The sequence below is a fragment of the Gopherus flavomarginatus genome, chromosome 2, assembly GCF_025201925.1.
Source record: "Gopherus flavomarginatus isolate rGopFla2 chromosome 2, rGopFla2.mat.asm, whole genome shotgun sequence".
NCBI lineage: Eukaryota > Metazoa > Chordata > Testudines > Testudinidae > Gopherus > Gopherus flavomarginatus.
Window position 1 is genome coordinate 66,344,295 of NC_066618.1, and position 24,738 is coordinate 66,369,032.

Here is a 24,738-nt window from a genome sequence, read left to right on the forward strand (position 1 = left end):
GGAGGAGGTCTAAAATCCCATGAGATTTTCACTCCTATACAGAAGGCAATGGGAGAATCCCATGGATGCTTGTGGAACCTCTCTGATGGCAAACAACAGTGGTGGAAATAACTGGTTCCACTGGCAGGGGTTTGATGCTACAAATTTCCTCAGCATCTTTTTCAGCATCCGATTAAACTGCTCAACCAATCCATCCATTTAGAGGTGGTAAACTGATGTACTTAATGTCTTAACCCTTAACAGATCACCACAGCTCTTTCATCAAACGTGACACAAAATTAGTTCTTTGATCGAGTCAGGATTTCTTTTGGTATACTTGAGCAAATAATTTCATAAACTCGGCTATGATGGTTGCCGAATTTATAGAGCAGAGGGGGATGGCTTTGGATACTGGGTTGTGTGATCTAGAACCACCAGGATATGCTGGTACCCTGCCTCTTTTTTACTGCAGTCCCACTAGGTCCATCCCAGTTCTTTCAAATGGTATCCCCACTATAGGAACATGACTAAGGGGCTTTCAGGGTCTTCTTGGGTCCAGCCATTTGTCATGACACACAATAATCCTTGACTTCATGTGCACTCCCAGCCAATAGCTCCTATTCATCACCTGTTTGAGTGTTTTATTCGCCCCTAAGTAAATGTACATTGGGTCAAGTGAGTGAGCCATAACACTTCTCTTTGATGCCATCTTGGCATGAGGAGCTGTATTGTCATCTCTTTGATTTGGTGGTCCTATTCCAGCCAATATAACTGTTATCTTCTAAATTCAGAATAGAGCCCTTGTTTTAGCAGCTGAGTATCCACTTCTTTGCCATTGGTCATTGCCACTTGATCAAAGACCCACATTAGCGTCTGGTCATCTCTCTGTTCTCTTATGAAATCTTCATCTCTGGCTAGAAGCTCTACATCTAATAGGCATTTGGTCTCATTCTTTCGGATAGAGGGAGGGCCCCTGGTCCAGCAAGAGGTCCCTCTGTTTCACCTAATCCCACCAGTTACTTTCATCCCAGGCCTTGAGACAGGCTGTTCCCTTGGCCCCAGTATAGCTACAGCCCGTTGTCTCAGAAGGAAATTGGTCAGCAGCCATGTAATTGTCCATTAGATTTACATCTTCTGTCAATGTCTTGTGTCGATACCTCACCACCCAATCTCTTCCCCCAGCTGGGAGGATCTGGGTAAACTGTTCTATTACTGTTTAATCAGCCATCTGCACCCTGGTCCTCATCTCTGGTTGCAGCCAGCACCAGTAGCATACCTTGAGTTTCTGGCCACTACCCAGCACTGGGACCCCGGTGGATATCTGTGACTGCAGAAGCAATGACAATGTTTCAGTCACTATAGGGAACATGCCGAGGGGGGGAAATAATCCAAAATGTTGGCTTTGGCACGAATGTAGTCGTGTGTGGTGACTGAGTCAAGTCCCCTGTAGGCAGCCTGGGATGCTCTCATCAAGTATGGAGCCAGCAAAATAGCCCAGTGTTTGGGCAGCCATTGTGCTGAAGTTACTGCCCATTTGAATGTAACCAAAATGCTTCAGGTTCATCCTCTGGCCCAATCTTTCTTAACTTCCCTGGTATTGTAGTGGCCAGGCTTGCATTAGGTGCTTCTGTGGAAGGATTCGCTGCCGCCCCCTGCGGATGTACTGGTGTCAATACCTGTTAAACAAGACACTGTTATTGTTCTTGTTGCTGTACAAACAGCTGTTGAACAAGCTGCTGCGGTTGTATTGCTTGTTGCTGCTGCTGGATGCCCATCTGCTGTAATAGTTGCTGCTGTGTTGTTGCTGTGCCTGTTGCTGCTGGTTATCTGTCACCCACTTCAACAGCTTCTCCATGTCTATCTTCTTGTTATCCCTGTCTAGTTGGTGAGGTAAGGGGTTTTTTTGTTGTTGTTAAAACTAGATAATCCCCTATAGCAAAGCTGGGGTTAGTTTGTCCACATTCTGCATCAGTTGTGAAGAGAAATACGGTGCCTCCTAGTGGTCAGACTAGGATTAACAAGCTGCCTTCCACCCAGTCATTCCTCTTTCTTGCTATAGCTCTGCCTCCTACGAGTCTGTCCTTTTTGTGACACTGCCCTCCGGCCGGGTCACACATTTAAGTCCATCCCTCACAGGGTACATATAAATAGTCCAATAATGTGGAAGTCTTCAGAAGTCAGTAAGGGCTTAAAGGCTTCCCCCTTGTGTCAGGGTCTTAGAGTTGGGAACCTTACATGTTCAGGATCTTCCCCAACTAGATTCCCAGCGAAGGGATAAACTTTGGTCATTATTCCCTCTTTAGGGGCTGATAGGGGAGCCCAGGTCCACCCTCTCCACTTGATTGCAATCCAGGACCCAGTGGTAGGCTGTTGAGACCTGCACTTTGGGTGCTGTGTAGCTGCCTGCCTGGATTGCCTCCTACCAGTGTCCCCTTTTCCCCCAGGGTAAAGTAAAGAACCAAAACACAAAATTAAAATTTCTGACTTTCAAAAGTCACCAGTCTCTCCTTTGCAGACTTCATCAGGTCAGTATCTCCAAGCCTCAGCCGCAAGAGCTCCTGGACTACTCCTTCCCAAGAGCATAGGTCTGCTCCCTTCCACCATCTTCCTCCCTCTGAGCATCTGTGCTTCCCTTTTTAAGCTCCTCCTCCAGCTTGTGCAGGCTTGGAAGGTATGATAGGGTGGGGGCTACATGGATCCAGAACTACTCCATAGCCCTTTCTTCTCCCGTGTGAGGTTTGTATATCCCATCACAAATACCAAAGTTTTTATGTGGACAAAAAGGTTAAATGAGGTGCCATTTGGAGAGAAGAGTAGAGTGTAAGAAAAAGGTCCTGAAATTTAGAAGTGGTAATGAGGTAAAAAAGTATTTTTAAGAAATAATTACAGTGACCTTGGAGAATGGAAGGATACACTACTAGAGGGAAAGGAAAGCTTGAGAGAGTTGTGTGAGTCCTAAATTAAAGAGACAAAGGGGACGGTGATAGAAGCAAGTCGTGGAGGTAGCAGATGGTAGGATGGAGCAAGTACATGCAGAGTTTTGGAAAGTCAGGAAGGAACAATTATCTGAATGTGTAGTAAGATAAACTCCAAATGGACATGACAGTATAGGATTGCTAGTAGATAATGCTATATATGAAGATGTAAAAGTATGTTACTTCTACATTGTTACACTATAAATAAATAAAACCCATACCTAACTAGCAAATGATCAGCATAGCATCTGGTGTGACAGGTAGGGCAATGTGCTAAATTAGGCTCTGATCCTCCTATTCTATACTTGAAAACAATGGGGCTACTTATGGTAGTAAAGTAAAGTGTTTGCACGATCGAGGCTTTAACTCCAACGTTGCAACTTTTTCTGTTCAGGCAGTCTGCCGCATGGAACAAGTTACAGGATAATTTAAAGTTGTGATATTGTTTAAATATTTCTTTCCTTAGTCATATGTCTGTTGTGCATATTGAAGAAAGTTTGGTGGCACAGTTTAGTGGAGACATAGTTCAAGTCGTTTCTAAGGTTACAAATAATAACAAATAATACTGAAAATAAATTTTTGCAGTGCACCTCACAAAACCACTGCATAATTTAGCAATGCTGGCAATTTCTGCTGGTTCCAGCCTGCAATAACAGGGTTGCTGCAAATCAGTAATGAGGTGTGTTGGCAAAGCTGTGTAGAAGGCTTGCCGAATCCAGCCCATACTGAGCTGGATCCTATGTCAGTGGAAGCCTTTCCATTGACTCAGTGGGAATTGGATCAGGTCCTCCAGGGTACATCTGGTTGAAGTCAGTGCTATTCTTCCCAGATTTCATGGGTACCTTGTACTAAATTCATTCAGAAACTTTTTTAAGTATGTGCATAAACAGTCATTTCATTTTTCATGGTAACTTGCTTCATGGAAAACATTTTCCATGCTTCACACCATTTTGCACTAAATCAGTATGATTATACTAGTTTCACATCAGTTGATTAAAAAACTTGCAGCACATACAGTTGCATTCTGTCTCTGAAGGAGAATATTAATGATTTCTAAATTAAATGTTTTTTCAATTTTTATCTAATATAGTAAATAATTTGGCTTCTGTTTCATTTAATAGTTTATATGTACAAATATGTGAAGGAATATGTGCAGATTGGAACAGATTTCACTTTTCAGCACTAAAGAATTTGTGAGAGAGCCTCCATTTCAGTGGTTTTATTTCCAGGGGATGTGAGATTTCTTACTGGAAAATCTTAGCTAATATAAAAAATATAACAAATTAATGTTTACACTAAGCCAGCTTGACTATATCTGTTATGCACTTCATCTTATCCTTCTTAAACAAATATATACTCACCTTTAGTCTTGTATAACACTTTCATCTGAGAAACCCAAAGGCCCATATCCTCACATGTATTCAGATACCTAACTACCACTGGAGTTAGACATAGGAATACCTTTGAGGATCTAGGCCAAAGTGCTCTACAAAGGTGGATAGATATTAATCCCATTTTGTAGTTCTGTACGTAAATGAGATACTCAGAGATGAAATGGCTTGCAGATAGTGAGTTAGAAGATGATTTTGGACTAGTGTTCCCAGTGTCTTCTCTAATCATGAGACCATAATGCAGGGTCATGGTGATGTGGTTAGCCGAAAGAGAAAAGCTCAAAAGGTTTGTGTTGCAGTCCAAATCTTGAAATGTACATTTAGTAGAGGTGAAAGGAATTAAATTTGTTTTGCAAAGTATTTTGAAAATGTTACATTCTTTCCTTTCACCTACTTTTGTTATTTCTTCTGTATCAGAATGCCACCCAAATTAATGAGGTTTGGTTCATTGTGCAGGTGAATTTAATTTCAGTGCAAGCAAAAATAGTTTGGTGGCTATTTCAGAAGCTCTTTTGCTAGGTTGAGGAGAGAAAGCACAAAAAGAAAGCACAAGGCAAGAAAAAGGAAAAATCAAGGGAGAAAATCATAGGATAGGGGAGCACAGACAGGGCTGGCAAGACGTGAACCCTTTTCAAAGTTTGAAGGGGATAAGACCTAAAACCTCAATTCTGCAATTGATTCTGCATAGGCAAACCCGCATGTAGCCTACAGCAGGGCTCTGTACAGGTTTAAAGCTCTGCCATGTGGATCCCATTGCAGGACTGAGACATATTTGACTGAATAGATTTCCATCTCATGTAGTTATCTTCTAAAGAACAGGCACACTAAATCTGTACTGTCCCTTCATTAACTTCACATCTTCGTGTCTCACTACTAAACAGTCATTTTAAGTCTATTTTTGTAAAGTATAAAATTCTTTATTTAGGAAAAAATAAATATCTGCTTCAATGGATTGCTTTTTATCTCATTTAGATTTGGTAAGTCCCCTAGCTGCTTAGACTTCTTGGGTGCTAGAAGAAGGCCTTTGACTGCAGTAACTGAACGTTTTAATCATTTACTAGTAGTATTGTAGTTGCAATGTAGTAGTTGACTGCAATAACTTAAATGTAGTGACTTGCTTGCAGCTAGACTTCCGCCATTGTCTCACTGTTCTGGGTTGCTGAAGTCTGATAATATCCTAATGCTCCTTGGAAGTCAAAAGGCCTGTGTTTGAAGCACTCTGCAGTTGCTCCCCTGATGCTTAGAGGGTGACAAACCCTTTGCTCCTGAAACAGTGTACTCTCAAATAGCAAGGAAATTCTAGTATGAGCATTTATAGCTTTCTATAAACTGGAATATAAATGCTTGCTCCAGAAGCACATGTGCTAAAACTGAAACAACACAGAAGATTATCATGACCCTTGCACAAGGATGATATAAATTTGTGGAGCAGTTTAAAGAGAAAATATTATGACAGTAGTGGATGTTATAATATTACAGTTATACTTGGAAATGGTTTGGGTTTTTTTAGGTTACATGTCTAAGAAAAAAGAAGAGAGTAATTGCAACAATGAAAAGGAATGTTAGGCAATACCACAATCGAAACAGAAAAAAATATTAATTAAAAAATACTGTTTCGTCTTTGCTGTCTGCCATTGAATGTTGGCTGTATATGAGGCCTCTCATGAGTCAAAAGGCAGCAGCAGAGACATGTTACTGCTGCAAAGTCATTATATAAATAAAACATATTTTTGCAGTTTGTGTCATGGGAATCCTATTTTAATTTATACTGCTGAATTAGTTTTCTCTTGGCACTGTATAGCCTAGCTTCAGGGTACAATGGAAGAACAAAATACTAAGTTGGACAAGCACTGTATCACCCAACAGTTCCAGATGACTCAAAACAATAGATCAAAACTATTTAGCTGAAGTTTTTGAGAGACTGTGCATCTTCAGAAAAATTAAATTTCAGATAAACAGGAGATCAAACCCTGGAATGCATTGGATTTGGGGGGAAATGACTATATCCAGTTACCTGTGGTCCAGAATAAAGAAATCTGGTTATTTGGTTTTGATTGGGTTAGAGTAAATTTGGAGTTGAACATTACATTCCATTATTGTTATAAAATTGAAATGAAGAAATAATAAGCTTTTTCAATGGTGTCTTATAAACTTGCCAACTTATAAATATCAACTATCCTGCTCTATCCTTATTGCAAGCAATATTTGGAATACTTTAAAAAAGTAAGCAAAATTAATTTGGTTATCTAAGGAATTATCTAAAACAACTGTTAAATTTTTAACAGTATTCACTGAAAATGAACTAGTGGTAAAAAAAATGTTTGCAGTTACCTACAGTAAAAGGTAAATTGCTTTTTTATAATTCTTTATAAGTTCATAGTATATTTTTCTTTCAGTTTAATAGCCTTGTAGCATTTTAATACAAAAGTCTATTACATAGCAATCTGAAATTTCTGCTAGTTCTAATGGATTTTTTTTTTCATCTCACCCAAAGGGGACAGATGAAACGTGTTTTATCCTCTGTTATGGCATGTCCTGACATAACAGAGGATAAAACACGTTTAGTACAAATTTACCCGAAATTTAGTCAGACATAAGACATCTATAACTGATTTTTTTCATAAGAAAAATCTTAAAGTAGAAAAGCATTTTCCCCTATCTTAAGTAGACTGGGAAAGGCCTGCTGATGCTATCCATTGTATGGTATTTGTAATTCAAATTCTTTACTTGCTCTACTTCAGACTGTTGTTTGTTTTTTTTTAGCCAGACAAATCTAAACAAATGTTGCACTTTTCTTAGACGACAATGAACTTTTATCAAGTTCTAGAATCTGTATGTATCATCAGGAGATTATTCTTAGTTGCTAAGTATTCATTTCCTATTTAGAGTGGTTTTCCCCATTTTCCTGCAAATTGCTTGAAACTGTTCAGGGAAGAGTTAAAAGCAAGAGATAGTGTGTACACAAAGACCATATATGGAAGTGGTAGTCATGTGACAAATGTAACTATTATGCATCTTTGACTACTTCACTTGTGCTTTGCCCATTAATCCATCTCCCCAGAACATATTCTAACATTACAAACCCTACTGAGCAGCTTCAAACATGCACTATTGTTTTTAAAAAATCAACTGCTGAAGAAATGTGTTCTCTTTCTCCTTCGAAATGTGCAATTTCTGCCTTATATTTACACCTGCTTGAGCCCCATGATTAGCAAAATTCAGCTCTGGACCATGAACAGATGGAGGTGTTGCCTTATATATTAAAAATGTACACACTTGGACTGAGGTGGAGATGGACATAGGAGATGGAAGTGTTGAGAGTCTCTGGGTTAGGCTAAAAGGGGTAAAAAACACGGGTGATGTCGTGCTCGGAGTCTACTACAGGCCACCTAATCAGGTGGAAGGGGTGGATGAGGCTTTTTTCAAACAACTAACAAAATCATCCAAAGCCCAAGATTTGGTGGTGATGGGGGACTTCAACTATCCAGATATATGTTGGGAAAATAACACCGCGGGGCACAGACTATCCAATAAGTTCCTGGACTGCATTACAGACAACTTTTTATTTCAGAAAGTTGAAAAAGCTACTGGGGGGAAGCTGTTCTAGACTTGATTTTAACAAATAGGGAGGAACTCGTTGAGAATTTGAAAGTAGAAGGAAGCTTGGATGAAAGTGATCATGAAATCATAGAGTTTGCAATTCTAAGGAAGGGTAGAAGGGAGTACAGCAAAATAGAGACAATGGATTTCAGGAAGGCGGATTTTGGTAAGCTCAGAGAGCTGATAGGTAAGGTCCCATGGGAATCAAGACTGAGGGGAAAAACAACTGAGGAGAGTTGGCAGTTTTTCAAAGGGACGCTATTAAGGGCCCAAAAGCAAGCTATTCCGATGGTTAGGAAAGAGAGAAAATGTGGCAAAAGACCACCTTGGCTTAACCATGAGATCTTGCGTGACCTACAAAATAAAAAGGCGTCATATAAAAAATGGAAACTAGGTCAGATTACAAAGGATGGCAAGATTAGAAAGGCAAAGGCGCAAAATGAGCTCAAACTGGCTATGGGAATAAAGAGAAACAAGAAGACTTTTTATCAATACATTAGAAGCAAGAGGAAGACCAAGGACAGGGTAGGCCCACTGCTCAGTAAGGAGGGGGAAACAGTAACGGGAGACTTGGAAATGGCAGAGATGCTTAATGACGTCTTTGTTTCGTCTTCACTGAGAAGTCTGAAGGAATGTCCAATATAGTGAATGCTTACGGGAAGAGGGTAGGTTTAGAAGTTAAAATATAAAAAGAGCAAGTAAAAAATCACTTAGAAAAGTTAGATGCCTGCAAGTCACCAGGGCCGGATGAAATGCATCCTAGAATACTCAAGGAGTTAATAGAGGAGGTATCTGAGCCTCTAGCTATTATCTTTGGGAAATCATGGGAGACGGGGGAGGTTCCAGAAGACTAGAAAAGGGCAAATATAGTGCCCATCTATAAAAAGGGAAATAAAAACAACCCAGGAAACTACAGACCAGTTAGTTTAACTTCTGTGCCAGGGAAGATAATGGAGCAAGTAATTAAAGAAATTATCTGCAAACACTTGGAAGGTGGTAAGGTGATAGGGAATAGCCAGCATGGATTTGTAAAGAACAAATTGTGTCAAACTAATCTGATAGCATTCTTTGATAGGATAACGAGCCTTGTGGATAAGGGAGAAGCGGTGGATGTGATATACGTAGGCTTTAGTAAGGCATTTGATACTGTCTCGCATGATATTCTTATAGATAAACTAGGAAAGTACAATTTAGATGGGGCTACTGTAAGGTGGGTGCATAACTGGCTGGATAACCGTACTCAGAGAGTAGTTATTAATGGCTCCCAATCCTGCTGGAAAGGTATAACAAGTGGGGTTCCGCAGGGGTCTGTTTTGGGACCGGCTCTGTTCAATATCTTCATCAACGATTTAGATGTTGGCATAGAAAGTACGCTTATTAAGTTTGCGGATGATACCAAACTGGGAGGGATTGCAACTGCTTTGGAGGACAGGGTCAAAATTCAAAATGATCTGAACAAATTGGAGAAATGGTCTGAGGTAAACAGGATGAAGTTCAATAAAGATAAATGCAAAGTGCTCCACTTAGGAAGGAACAATCAGTTTCACACATACAGAATGGGAAGAGACTGTCTAGGAAGGAGTATGGCAGAAAGAGATCTAGGGGTCATAGTGGACCACAAGCTTAATATGAGTCAACAGTGTGATACTGTTGCAAAAAAAGCAAACGTGATTCTGGGATGCATTAACAGGTGTGTTGTAAACAAGACATGAGAAGTCATTCTTCCGCTTTACTCTGCGCTGGTTAGGCCTCAACTGGAGTATTGTGTCCAGTTCTGGGCACCACATTTCAAGAAAGATGTGGAGAAATTGGAGAGGGTCCAGAGAAGAGCAACAAGAATGATTAAAGGTCTTGAGAACATGACCTATGAAGGAAGGCTGAAGGAATTGGGTTTGTTTAGTTTGGAAAAGAGAAGACTGAGAGGGGACATGATAGCAGTTTTCAGGTATCTAAAAGGGTGTCATCAGGAGGAGGGAGAAAACTTGTTCACCTTAGCCTCCAATGATAGAACAAGAAGCAATGGGCTTAAACTGCAGCAAGGGAGATTTAGGTTGGACATTAGGAAAAAGTTCCTAACTGTCAGGGTAGTTAAACACTGGAATAGATTGCCTAGGGAAGTTGTGGAATCTCCATCTCTGGAGATATTTAAGAGTAGGTTAGATAAATGTCTATTAGGGATGGTCTAGACAGTATTTGGTCCTGCCATGAGGGCAGGGGACTGGACTCGATGACCTCTCGAGGTCCCTTCCAGTCCTAGAGTCTATGAGGTGGGATTATCAGGGCCGTAGATGATCTATTCTCTGATTCCCAAGATCTACAGACAGTCATGGGAATCAGCACACGTTAGAGCACTCCTAAGGTTGCTCTTTTATCAGTGGATTGGGGGTGGCCTCTGCAAGGACCCAGAACGTAGGAAGCACAGAGGTGGCTTAGTGCAATCTTAGATTTTCCCTTTTCCACCAGCTCCTTCCTGGCCCAAGTGCAGAAATGTAGTAGCTGAAAAAATCAGACCTAGTCTCTATATCTAACAGTTACATAGAGAACTCTGTATTTTAAAGCCTGCAATTCCAGTACAGTCTCTCCTCTGTTTAGCCTGAGAAATTCCCAGTTAGACAGAAAATTCTGCATTGAGCCAAAAGTATCAGTTACAGGGAGAATTCTGGATTGAGCCATAGATTCCAGTAGAAATACCACTCTGTTTAGCAAATGAATAGTGCATATAATCAGAGAATCTCCCAGTTACATAGAAAATCCTGTATTAACTAGGAATACCAACAGTTACACAGGGAATTCTCTCTTTAACAAAAATTCCTGAAATAGACTAGGGGAAAGAGGGAGATGTGGAAGAAATCAGATGACAACATAAGGCACTAAAGGTGGTTTGCACTCCATAAGAAAAAGGAAGTCACAGGGCTTGACAATCCTTATAATCTTTGTGCACATTGGCTGTAATATTCCTAGAGGATGAAATGTTGAGAAATTCACAAGCCAGTGTTCAATATAAGTTCAGTTCCCAAACAAAAGACAAACTCAGCTTAATAAACATAGCAAATGATCCTTAGGATGTGATGAGACTCTGCAAGGCAAAGAGAGTGTCAGAGAACATCTCAAATCAGTTGCAATCACCACCAACTGGGGCTTGTCAAGTAAACATGTATATTTTGTGACAGCTTAAATTGGAGATACAGAGAGCATGCCACTTGTCATCAGACTGATCCAGAGAACTGAAGCCTGGCACCACAGTACTGAAAGATAGTAACAGAAAGTCATATCTTCAACTGGTGAAAATTGACATAGCTCTCAACATTGGCCTAAGGTCTATCAATCTGTGATTAGATCTTCCTCTGTGTTGAGCAGCGTGTTGACATTACAAAACAACAGCCTTTAGTTTCTTTAACAGTGGCTTCTCTTTTTGTGCCATACAAGGGTCTCTCGGACTCACCAGTATAGAATAATGAATATGCTGCAGCACTAGAAATAGAATTTATATCATTTAGAGGTGAAATATCCTGCACATAACTGAAGCTGAGTCATTGAACCACCAAGAAGATGGCATACACAAAGTACAGAATGAACAGAAAGCTGTAGTGTTTGAACTAAAACTCTCATGCCTATGATCTAATACTGAGGAAAAAATTAAAAGGCAAAATATAATTCAGTATGAGGGAACACGCTGAGCAGAGATCTGAGTGAAATAGGAGAGAACAGATTAAACAAAATAAAGAGTTAATACCATTGACAAAAACTGTCATTGCTTTCTACCTCCCTAAACAAAATATGCCACTTCATATCATAGGAAAAAGGTACTACAATTTAACTTATGCCTACTCATAAGACTCAAATGTGCGCTGGTACCTTTAACATTTATCATATTATTAACACAAATAATTATAACTAGCTCATAGCCTTGTGCAAGATTTTTCATGTTCCTCATCTTCATGATCATATATCCCTAAACAAGGGCGGGAACCTTTGAGGTACTGAACTACTCTCACCTCCCACTGAAGTCAGTGGTCCTTGAGGATACACAGCACCTTGCAGCATCCAGTGTAAGCTTAAGGAGTTCCCGCTTTGCACTGACCAAGCATTACACTCTTGAAGACTCAAAAAGGCACCGGTCCCATGGCCAGATTTATTAAAAACAACAAAACCAAAACATCACACACACCTCTCAAAGCCTGTGCATCCCTGATGTAGTCTTTGGAGACAAAATCCAAACAGTTCACTATTCAGAACATCTCTTTCCATGATTTGATCATCTTATGTGAAACATGAGTAGGTAAAAATAAATCTACACTGGCTATAAGGTTCAATTAATGCATCTACACTGACTTAACTCATTATCTATAAATAGAAAGATGGTAGAACGCTGGTGATAGTTTATGTGGTAATGAAGAGCTAGCAGATCATACTTTTGCTGTTAGAAAGCTCCAACACACTTGTGAGTAAAAATATACAAAAAACCCTTGCATCTTCACTCTATTTACTTCTGCACCTTGCAAATTCTCTCTATTTCAACCAAAAATACTTACTCACTATCCAATCACAAATTACCAATTTCCAGCCACAGAGATCCTATGGATCAAAGGAAACATGGGCAGAGAAGTGGACTTCATTCTTTCGGAAGAAAGGAAAACATTACTAGAGGGTCCTGGGACTGACCTGGTTACAGCTACACTGCAGAAACATTAAGTCATTTTATATTCTAAATCTATCTAGTCGTAATTTTAAAAAAAACCTCAACATAAAATGGGAACAGCTGATCGTAAGTGTTGCTGTAGATCCGTCAGATACCAACCCTGATGCTTTAAATTACCTTTTTCCCTTGTGTTATTTATAATATCCTGTATATAAACAACTAGACTGAAGTCAGCCCCCTCTCCCCACCGCCTCATGAGTACTGAAGGGAGAGATCCTGCAAGGATCTTTTCACACACACTCCACTGTGCCCAGGGGTCAAAAGTGATGGTTGTCCTTATGTGCTCCTCAGAATTTCTGGCTCTTTGTTCTGTGCGTACTTCATATCAGCGATCAGTCATCAGTTTATTCTCCACACAATTCCATCCTCCAGCATAAAATACGCACACCTAACTTCTGTGCTGGAAAAAAAAGACTTGAGAAGCTTAAAAAACAAAAAGGTCTCACATTTTTATGCACTTGCTAAAATGATCACTAGTTTATAGTCATGGTGAGCATATGTGGTTTACCTCCTTTATTTTTTAATATTTTTTAGGCATACAGATGCTTGAATATCTCTATGACTACTATTAGAAATTTATTACATACATAACATATGTGCAACTAGACCTTGAGATGATACATAAGAAATTGAGCCAAAAACATCAGCATGTCTCACTCAGTTTGTTTTTCACATGCGTATGTTACATACACCTGTTGTACACTGGAAATATATTATATGTTATATATACTTAGCTGTAGTTTAACAGATTCCAAGTTCACATTTTTTGCTTTGAAAAGAAAAGCTCCAAATACACACAAACAGTTGCCTCAAAAACTTAGTTTAAAATAACCCTTAAAATAACCCAACATAGAAAATGACAATGCCAGAAAGAGAAAAAGACAGATAAAAAACCCACAGTGCTCGACAGCTATATCCTGCTGCTTTCTCGTAGGGTTGAGGAAGCAACAGTGAGGAACCAGCAGGACCTGACTGTCAAACACTGTTTTTTTTAATCTGTACGTTCCTTTTGGCATTAGAGCCCTAGTTTTAATATTTTGAATTAAAAAAGGATGACTGTAAATAGGTTGTGCAAGGTGTCTGTGTATGTGCATTTAGGAGAAGACCCTCACTGGTGAAAATTGTCCAAGCGCCATCAAATTCAACAGAGCTACAACACTTTACACCAGCTGAGAATTTTCCCCTTGGACATTTTTCTCTTCCATGTATTGGTTGTTAGGCTTTGTGATGAGGTGGATCCCATAAGAGTGTAGGAACAACTCTGGGTCCAGGAAGCCTCGCTCCAGTAAGGCTGGATGGGGGTGCTGGGAGGAGGGCTTAAAGAGAGTGGCGGTGGCAGTGTGAAGAGAGGCAGCAGGGTGGCGGTGGCGTGTGAAGAGAGGCAGACCTGTGCAGGACTACATCAGGAGGGCATTCTCGGGGAGATCAGCTGCATGGAGCCCGAACTCCCAAGTCTACTGAGACTTGTGGACCAGATTGCCAGGGACAACCACAAGCCGCAATGCACCCAAAGGGGTGGGGCAGAGCGGTAGAAAGAGACCCAGGGGAGAGTATTAGCCAGACCGCAGGAAGCAGATGCCTGCTTTATGGTGCTTATGAGAGTTGGGAGCCAATAGAATGGGAGGGCCTGGATTCCCTTACCCCATATCTGCTAGGCTGGACTGCCCCCACAGACTCTAACCTCTAGGTGGGTAGGCTCATCCCACTTCCAGGCTTGAACACTCTGCATCAGTTTGGATGATCCATGAAGCACTGGTTTTTGGATAAAGACTTCTGTCTGAAGCCTGATACATTTAATTTGATTAATGCCAAACTTCACATGGTTTTTGTGTTCATTTTTAATTAAACCCCTGTGGGGGAAAAATCACAGTGTTATTTTAAAAAGAAAGGCATGTGTGAAAAAAACAGGAACAGTTTTTACCTAATATTTTTGTTATAGAAAAGGCATATGAATTTTAAAAAAATGAAGAAAAGCACAGGGATGCTTGAACAATTTTTATAGTGGCTGTACTGGAAGCAGAAACCATGTATTTGGTTGTTATTACTATTTCAAGCCAGGGGATGCTGCCATACCTCAGCACCTCTGGTTCCAGCACTCTTGGCAAAGCAGGCAAACTATGAAACACATGCGTCTTGTAAATTTGGGCATGTTGAAAACAACCTTTAAAAATTCTTTGGTAGGCTTCACAAACTCCAGGTGGTGGTCTACCATCTCTCTAGGTCCTGCAATAATTGCGATGTAGTGACTTGCCTCTGACTCCTAAACCTGCTGTTATACTAGTAACACTAAGAAAAGATTTTTTTTTAACGTTTGAACTACATTTTAAAATAATGATGCTTTATGATTCTTAAAGCAAGATGGAGGAGTTCTTTTTGGGGGGAGGTGTTAACAGTGTGACATCAGGCTCCCAAGTAATGTCACATTGCAACAAGATAATTGCCATCAGCAAGTAAAGAAATTCCAATTGTAAATACAATTTTTGTTTGTTTGTGCTGTACTGTTTGTAGTGTTTTCATAGTGAAGAGTGATTCCTATCTTTGGCACTTTCAGTAAGCTGGGCTGAGCAAACTGGGCAGTCAGCTTAATTTCTGGATGTTTAAGTCTTGCTTTCTGTTATGAACTCTGTGCAGACAGACCCCTGAGCCCACACGGAGCTAGCCTTGCTGAAGTCAAAATGAACTCCATACACGCACAGGCCCATGCCACTGGGGCCTTTATCTTTTCTGACAAAACTGCTTGTTTTTTCATCTCCGCAAACACTTGAAGTGGTGAAACTCACAAGACAGGCAGACAGGAATTTATTTTAGAAACTGGGATAACTCACTTTGGTTTTTGCCAAAAGACACTGTAGGAACCAAGCTTTATCACCCAAATTTTGTTGTGTTTTATAATTTGTTCAAAGGATACTTAAGAACTACATAGGCCAGATTCTCACCTCTGCTATGTGTGGATGTTACAAAATAGCCATGACGTTGGCTTAATCTAACTCTTGAGAATTCCTTCAGGCTTGAGGAGTCATCCAGTAGCACTGAGCCACCTTTGTACCAAGAGCTAGAAGAAGGCTATCGTCTGAGGGAAAGAGGGCATTGCTAGAATGTCCCAGTGCTCTGCTGAGCCCCAGTTAGCCCCTTGAGATCCACAGGCAGCTGGTGTGGACTAAAGTACTCCTCAGTCTGCTTTAATTGTGCCAGGAGTATAGATCAGTGGCCAGAACAGAACCAGGACTGCAAGGTAAACTTAAAGTCACCTTGGTGCCCAGTGACAAACAGAGTTTGACGAGACCAGAGAAACTGACCTTATATTTTACTTTCCATTGCAGAAACATTTGACATTAATTTTTTTTATATAGTGTCTTCATTAGAGTGACCATTGTTCTTGAAAACTGGGAATTATAGTTTGTGGCCTGTCCCAGCATCCTGGTATGTTTCACAAAATAGTGTTGTGTCCCAGCAGGCTATCAATTTTAGGATTTAGTGTTGGGGTCCACCACCTTAGGTGATTTGTCTACCTAAAGGAGCAGTCAGCCTGCTGAGTCAGCAAAGGGGACAATAGGCTGACTGTGTCTGTGCTTCACAGGCCACCAGCTGACATCATGCCCACCCTCTGACAAACTCAGGTTAACTGCTCCTGCACATAGGATATGTTTACACTGGTGCTGGAGGTATAATTTCCAGCTTCAGTAGACATACCCACGCTAACTTTGATTGAGCTAGGGCTCTAAAAACAGAAGTGTAGCTGCAGTGGCATGAGCAGCGGGAGGGGCTAGCAGCCCAAGTACATACCGGGAGTTTTGGACAAGAACAGGGGTGGGCAAACTATGGCCTGCAGGCTGAATCTGGCCAGTCGGGGCTTTGGATCCTACCTGCGGGATTGCAACCCCCAGGTCCCTGCGGTCCCCGTGCTGCTGCTGGAAGCAGCCAGCATCATGTCCCTGCGGCCCCTGGGATGGGGGGGCAGAGGGCTCCGCGCACTGCCCTCCCCTGTGGGTACCTCCCCCAAAGCTTCCATTGGCCATGGTTCCCTGTTCCCAGCCAATGGGAGCTTTGGGGGTGGTACCCGCAGGGGAGGGCAACACGCGGAGACCTCTGTCCTCCTACCCCAGGGGCCGCATGCATGTGGTATCGTCCACTTCTGGGAGCAGCGCGGCGGGGCCAGGGCAGTCAGGGAGCCTGTCTTAGCCCTGCTGCGCGCTGCTGCCACCCCGGAGCTGCTCAAGGTAAGCAGCGCCAGGCCGCAGCCCGCACCCCAAACCCCTCCTGAACCCTGCACCCCAACTCCCTGTCACACCCCTCCTGCACCCCAACCCCCTGCCCTGAGCCCCCTTGTACTCCCTGCAAGCCCTTTCCTGCACACTGTACCTCCTTCCCCACCTTGCATTCCCTCCCACACCCCAACCCTCTGCCCCAGCCCTACATTCATGGCCCTGCATGCAATTTCCCCGCCCAGATGTGGCCCTCAGGCCAAAAAGTTTGCCCACCCCTGGACAAGAGCATACTCAGGGTGGCTAGCCCAGGTTTCTCAAATGCGGCCACCGTGGCCACATGCAGCCACCAGGGACTTTTCTTGCAGCCACAGCCTCCTGGGCTGTGATTGTGGGGAGGAGCAAAGCAGCGGCCCTTCCCCCTCCCTGGTGCTCCTGGATGCACCACCTTGGCGGGGCTCAAGCTTTGGACTTCAGCCCTGGTGGCATGGCAGAAGGCTCTGGCTTCAGGCTCCAGCCCCAGGCTCCACCTGTGTGGTGGTGGGCTCCAGGCTCTGGCCACAGGGCTTCAGGCTTTGTCCTCCGGCCACAGGACTTCAGGCTCCAGCCCCCCACTGCCTGTAGAAGTTTCAGATGTGAAAGGCCACATTCCTGGAACTGTGTGCTGGGCTTATGTAACCCACACACCTCCTGGGTATGGTGCTCTGTCCCATCCAGTGGCACGGAGACCACTTAGAGATTAATGAGTTTGCTCTACAGCCTTAGCTAAGGGCCACATGGCTTTTAGCTTATGCAGTAGAGGCTCATACATTTTACTCCAGAGATCCTAGGTTTGATAGCTGCATGCAAGGACATTCTCTCCCAAGCAGCAGATGACCACTGGCATTATTGAAATGCCAGTAGTGATTCTGGGGAACCTAGCCTACCCATGGCTCCTCTGGCTCATGAAGCCGTATGTTGGCCATCCAGACAGCACCCAGGAAAAAATCATCAGAATGACTATTGAATGTACTTTTGGTAGATTGAAGGCATGCTGGCAGTGTTCAGAGAACTCCAAAAGATTATCACCGCCTGTTGTGTCCTATGAAAAGCAAAGGGAGAAAAACTGCTGCTCAGGAGGAGTGGTTGTCTGCTGACTTTGAACAGCCAGATAAGAAGACCATTACAAGACACTAATGTGGAGCTGTGCAGCTGAGGCAGGCTTTGAAAGAAAACTTCAATGGTCAGTCACAGTAGTGTTGTGCAGTGGAGTGTTCTCTGGGTGCTGCTAAGAATTGTGTAGTGCAGCGGTTCTCAAAGGTGATCCGCTGCTTGTTCAGGGAAAGTCCCTGGTGTGCTGGGCCGGTTTGTTTACCTGCCGCATCTGCAGGTTTGGCCGATCACAGCTCCCACTGGCCGCGGTTTGCTGCTCCAGGCCAGTGGGGGCTGCGGGAAGGGTGGCCAGCACATCCCTCGGCCCGCGCTGCTTCCCGCAGCCCCCATTGGTCTGGAGCAGCAAACCGCAGCCAGTGAGAGCCGTGATCGGCTGAACCTGCGGGCGCCGCAGGTAAACAAACTGGCCCGGCCCACCAGGGACCTTACCCTGAACAAGCGGCGGCCCTAGTTTGAGAACCACTGGTGTAGTGTGTGTGTACAGGTGAATGTTTTTTGAAGCTATGGATTATGTGGTGCTTGCTGTACACTTACAAGTACTCTTTGCTTTGACTACCACTATGCATTTTGCAATGTGTTGTGTACTATTAGAGATCATTTTATTCTCCAAAAGTAGAACTTTGAGTGAGAAAAACAATGTGATATAAACTTTTCACATAAATGAACAGAGTGGAACTTTAAAATTGGAAATGTAGCAAACATTTCTGTTTATTTCAGTGCACAAATGTAGTCCATGGTGTCTTCACATACACCAACTATGGTTCTCACAGGTCAGTCTATGTGAAGCTGCTGTTTTCCTTGCTGTCCCCTGACATGGAGTGGTAAGGGTAATTATGTACCTCATGATGCCATGTGGTATATTGAGGGGGGTGTAGTGAGTTGCAATCATGGAGTTCTCCAAGGACTCTAAATGGTGTGGAACCTGTAATTGTTAACCTGTTGGTCAACCAGGGTCTGCAGCAGTTGTGTTTGCTGCCTGAGAAGACCCATCATGTCCTGGTACATTTCCATATCCTTGTCCTGCTGGGACTCCTGGGCCTCTCTCCTGTTGCATCTTTCTGCTCGATGATGTTTGTCATCTTGACCCTTTAAGCCCTTTGGTCATGGTCCGATGCAGCACTGGGTTGCAGGAGCTCTCTGAACATGTCCTCCCTAGTCCTCTTTGTCCTCCTCTGGCAGGTAAACAACAAGCCCAGGCTCTTGGCTCAGAGGGGCCTGGGAGAGGAGGAGACTGCCACCCGCAGTGGGGGACGCAGGTCAACCCACTCTACTGTGTCCCAGCCCGAGGCCCTAGCAGCGGCAGAAGGCCTGCTGCTGAGTCAGTGGGGATTGTGACTGCAACACATTGACATAGGCTATGGCAGTGCTGCAGCCAGACTAGGGTCGGCTGCCCCCAGGCTACTTCTGAACTCCCCTTCTGGAGGTACTTGGGTCCGGACGGTGTCCTCCAGGGGGTCAAGCACCATGGGGTCCTCTGAGTAACTGGCAAGGGACAGACTGGGCAGCTCCTCTGGGCTCTGGTTGGCATCAGGCGTCAGTAGGTCAGGCCAGTCCTTGGGTCCACCATAGGTCGCTGGGGTCTCCCAACCGGGAGCTAGGCCGGAAGTGTCTTGTCTCTCCGGCGGCTGCTTCTCGAGTGAGCTCTGGGGTCGGGCTTTTATACTTCCTCTCCTGTGCCTTGACCTCTGGGTGGGCAGGCACAGGACTCGCTGGCTCCGCCCATTCTGGTGTCGGGAGGGGCTCGTCCCTCTCTGAGGTGGTGAGGAACCACACGACCTCACTGCACCCCACTATAAAAATTGTTCTAGCACCCCTGCAGGCCTGTATGTCACTAGTCTATTTGCCAGTGGTGACAGCTGAACTCATTGCAGAGTGGTGTGGGAAAGTGTCCTACTGTGGAATAAGACAGGGGTTCTCAAACTGGGGCTCGGGACCCCTCAGGGGGTTGTGAGGTTATTACATGGGGGGGGCACGAGCTGTCAGCCTCCACCCCAAACCCGCTTCACCTCTGCCATTTATAATGGTGTTAAATATACAAAAAAGTGTTTTTAATTTATAAGGGGAGTTGCACTTAGAGGCTTGCTGTGTGAAAGGAGTCACCAGTACAAAAGTTTGAGAACCACTGGAGTAAGAAATAAGGTAGCCATCCCTAGAAACCTTTGGGAGAGAACTGCAGAGTATCTCCATGAAAGTTTCCTCAAGACCAATCAGGAGGATAAAAGGGACATCCCTATGAACATAAACCAACTATTCTGCATTCCTCCCCCCACCCCCAATCTAAGCCAACAAGGGAATGAAAAGCAGATGCCAGCTCTACTTCTCTTCATTGTTTTACTTCTACGCAAAGTAGTAGAGATACAATAAAAGTCAGTATGTGTGTCTTGTTAACTTGAGGAATTGGCCAAAGCACCATCTTTAAATTTAAACACTAAGGAAATGTGCATGTACCCACTTACCTAAGTTCCTTTCCCCTTCATCAGGCACATCTGTGACTATCTTATAAGACTGTGGTGGAGTCTCAAACAGGTCCTGGCTCTCAACATGACTGGAGACACCCCTCCATCACTGCATTCCCCCGCCCCTTCCCCCATTCACAGTAGCGCTCTGTCTCAGGCTCTTTTGAGGTATCCACGGTAGTCTTCAGGGTGCTAGTGGGATCTCCACCAAGTGTGGCATACAGCTCATTGTAAGAGTGGCAGGTCTGCAGGGCACCACCTGATCTATTGTTGGCCTCCCTGGCCTTGTGCTGTCTTGACAAAGTTCCTTTGCTTTCATGCAGCATTGTTGCTGATCCCTGTCATACTCTTTTGCCTGCATCCCCTGTGCAATCTGTTTGTAGATGTCCATGTTTCTACAGCTGGTCCATAGCTGTTCTTGCACAGTCTCTTTATCCCACAAGCTTAGGATATCCAATACCTTCTGTCTATTCCAGGCAGAAACATGTTTAGTACATGGAGCCAGCATGGTCGCCTGGGTCCCTGCAAATAAGGATGAGCTGTTAGGTGTGCTCATGAAGGTGGACAATCAGGGAAAAAGCATTTCAAAAGATGTGGAGGGCTTTAAGGGTTGTGTGTGGCTTCTCTGTGACTACTGGGCAGTGAGGTCACAATTGTGACCAAAAGTCACTGTCAAAGGGAATGAGGCATTGTGGAAAAGCTGCTGGAGGAGTGTTAGGACCAACACAGGTCACAGTGTCTACACATGCACTGTATCGACCTCAGTAAGTCGACCACAGCTCCATGCCATTCATGGAGTTGTTTTTACTGAGGTGCTCTAATGGGGAATTTATGTAGGCTGGAGGCAAATTTGAGTGTAGGCATGAACAAATTGGTTGACACAAGGTGACTGACATCAACCCAGCTTTGTAGGGTAGACCAGGCCTGAATTTCAGCCAGCATTGCTCTGTGAGGTGTTGGAGGTGCCAGGAGTACTTCAGCTATCAGCTTATGCTCTAGACACAGGTCCTTCCCAGCTGGTGAGGACCTATGGGGAAGAACTGGGTCCATTGCTGGCAGAGATTATCAATGCCTCTTTGAGGGAGGTGTGCTTCGCTTAAAGAAGCATGTCTGTCAGCATCACCCAATGGATTCATGAGCACAGAACAATCTTGCCAACTATTGCTGAGTATCAAGTCTTCCATTTTGGTCAAGATTACTGAAAAGGGTGTCAGTTTATTGTGGCCTCAGAACTCCCTTGTCATTCTGGTTGCTGACCTAAGTGTAGCACAGACACAGCTCTGGCAGTACTGGTGGATAGTCTCCTCCTGGCAATGAACTAAGATCAGGTATCCATGCTTGTATTGTTAGATCTCACCTGCCTTTGACACCTTTTACAACAAACTGTTGAGTCATTTGCAAGCCACAGCCGGAATGGCTGGGACTGCTTTTGGATGTCTCTGGTCTCACCTCACTGAACTCTCAGAGTGGGATATGGTGAAATTGTCCTCCCCAGGTGCTCTCTTGTGGAGCTTAGCACAACACAGTCCATCTTATCACCACATTTAATGTGTACATGAGGTCACTGGTAGGGTAAATAAGGATGCACAGGTTGCAGTGTCTTCAGTATGCTAATGAAATGCAATGTTACATCTCTTTCTACACGGACCTGGCTGGATCGTTCAATTGCCTTACTGTGTCTGAGGGAGATCGCAGCATGGGTGAGAGCAAGCTGGCTGAGACTCGGTTCAGATAAGAGTGAGGTGATATTGGCTGAAAGAAGCAACCAGAAGAGAGAGGGATCCTGTTTTTGGATAACTGGGTTTGTAATCTAGGAGTCTGATTAGACTCCTAGCTGTTATCACAAAAAATAGGCCAACTTGGCTGTAGCCTCTTTTTTCATTTATGGGTGGCTAGGAAGTTTCACTTCTTTCTTTTGGATATCCTGTTCTTCTGTCATCCATGTCTTTAATATGATTAGACTACTGCCATGTGCTCTATATCAGTGGTTTTCAATCTGTGGTTTGCAGACCCCTGGGTGTAAGGGGTGTCTGTGAAAGGTGACTATGAAAATAAAGTTTCAGATCCCAGAAAAGGCATTCCATTTTTCTGATGTGAATACCTGCACCTACGAGTCAAAACCTGGAACTGTTGTTGTTACCATAGAAGCCCACAGTTTAGCGCCCTTTCTCACACTGTGTCAAATGCCCTACTGAGCACATCCAAATGGGGTGCTGGAACAATTTGTATAGTGGGGGTGCTGACAGCCACTGAACCAAATTGTAAACCCTATATATAATGGAAACCACTTTAACCTAGGAGGTACAGCAGCACTCCCAGAACCCCTAATTCCAGCACCTGTGTGTGCCACATTTATACTCAAATTCTGTTCAGTCAGTGTTCAGTCTAAGACTTCTATGGTAGGGGTCTGCAGACCACAGGCTGAATTTCCAAACGCATCTGCACCTTCATTTGAAAATGTTTAGTAATCTGCAACTGAAAAAAAGGTTGAAAACCACTGCTGTATATGGAGGTACATCTTTAATCTATTTGGAAACTGCAGCTATTGCAGAATTATGTGGTTTGCTTGTTAAATGTTCTCTCTTTTCATAAGCATATTAAAACGGTGCTTTATGGCTGCCATTTGGTTTCTGGATTGATTTTAAGAAGTTGCTTGTGATCTATAAAGCCTTAAATGGCTTAGGACCATAGGCAGCATGTAATGGAAGCCAGGGGAGGCTAAGCCTCACCAAATCTCACACAGCCAGGGGCGGGGGGTTAGTGGTGGATTTCGGGCTCCCTGAAAAATCTCGCCCTCCTCGCCACAGCTCCAGGGCTGGAGGAGCTCTCGCTCCTTGCCACGGCTCCAGAGCCTTGATGGGGGCACAGAACTTTTTCAGTCTGGGGAAAAGTATGGGAGAGGAGTCATAGTAAAGGCAGAATGGGGGCGGGGCCATGGGTAGAACAGGGCGGGGCCATGAGGAAGGGACAGAATGGGGGAGGGGCTCTGGGCTCGGCATTCCAGCCAGGGCAGAGAGTTCCACCGCTGTACCAGCTGAGGATGAGAGCTCGATCCCAGCTGGGACCAAGCTCTTAGCCCTGCACCATGGCCCCAACCAAGTTCTTAGCCCCCTATCACTACCAGGGCCATGGGGGGAGGAGGAGCCAATCCAGGACTACAGGGGAGACGGAGAGCAGTGTGGGGGCATGGACTCGGCCGGAAGATGTGGGCAGGGGCTAGCCTCCCCAAGGGGAAGCTTCACCCACCACCCATGCTTAGGACCTACCTAGCTAAGACACCATCTCTCACATTATGACATACTACTGCAGCTGGAGTCTGCAGAGATGCATGAACTGTAGACATGGGGATGTGTGTGATTGGTAAGAGCATTCTTGTAGGGCCCTGGACCTTTGGAACTTACCCAGGCCTGTAATAGCCCAAGTTCCTTAGGCCTTGCATCATGGCCTGAAGGCTCTCTTTTCTTCCTTGCCCCTAAGGAGATGAGTGTTGGATAGAGCAGATAGTGGTTTGGGACTTGGGGGATTGTGTGTGAGGTTGATTAATTTCTGTTATATTTATGTTGTCACTGTTTTATTTGATGGGGGAATTGACACATCTGCTTATTTAGTGTATTTTTAAAAGGACATCAAGGGTGGCCAGAGAAGTGGATGGACACTCACTGTATAGTTTGTAAACATCCTAAAAATAAATAAGATGATAGAGAAGGAACTTGGCAAAGGAGGGGAGAGAGGGAGTGATGGCTGCCAACTAGTAAAATCCTTTCAGATACACTACCCCACCCAAACCCATCTTCATCTAATGTAGGCCCACATACCAGCTTGGAGCCCCAAGTTTGCCCCCCCCCCAACATTTATCATCTTTTTTTCTTCCTCTTTCCCCAAGAATTTTGAATCAGCTAGCCAGTTCTCAGCTATAATTGCTAAGTCAAGGGCATCACCTATGACAGTTATGGACAGTAGAAACTTTACTAATGAAGTAAAGGGTAAAAATCCTGTTCTGTCAGCCATGTGCCCTACGTTCGAAAGATGAAAACCCAGATTAACCTAACAGGAGGAGATAAATAATTGTTTAACTACTGTCTATGGAGCTGGGTCCTAATGTACCTTTGTTTACTGTTGCAACAGCAGCTGGAGAATCCAGTCCCCAATAAATGATCTTAAAATAAAGCCTTTATAAATACCCATGGTTTAGTGGAGCATTTTAAAAAGTGATTTAATAAAAAAGTGGCAGTTTATAAATATACAAATATTAATAATGTCACACAAAAAACACTACAGATACAG

At 43.7% G+C, this 24,738-nt stretch overlaps 1 non-coding gene across 1 annotated transcript; it reads left to right on the top strand.

Moving 5' to 3' along the window:
• Positions 1 to 5,689: 5,689 nt before the first annotated feature.
• Positions 5,690 to 5,791, top strand: LOC127046059 (U6 spliceosomal RNA). The gene has a single exon (XR_007772922.1). It is a non-coding gene; the product is annotated as a U6 spliceosomal RNA (small nuclear RNA).
• The last annotated feature ends 18,947 nt before the right edge of the window (positions 5,792 to 24,738 follow it).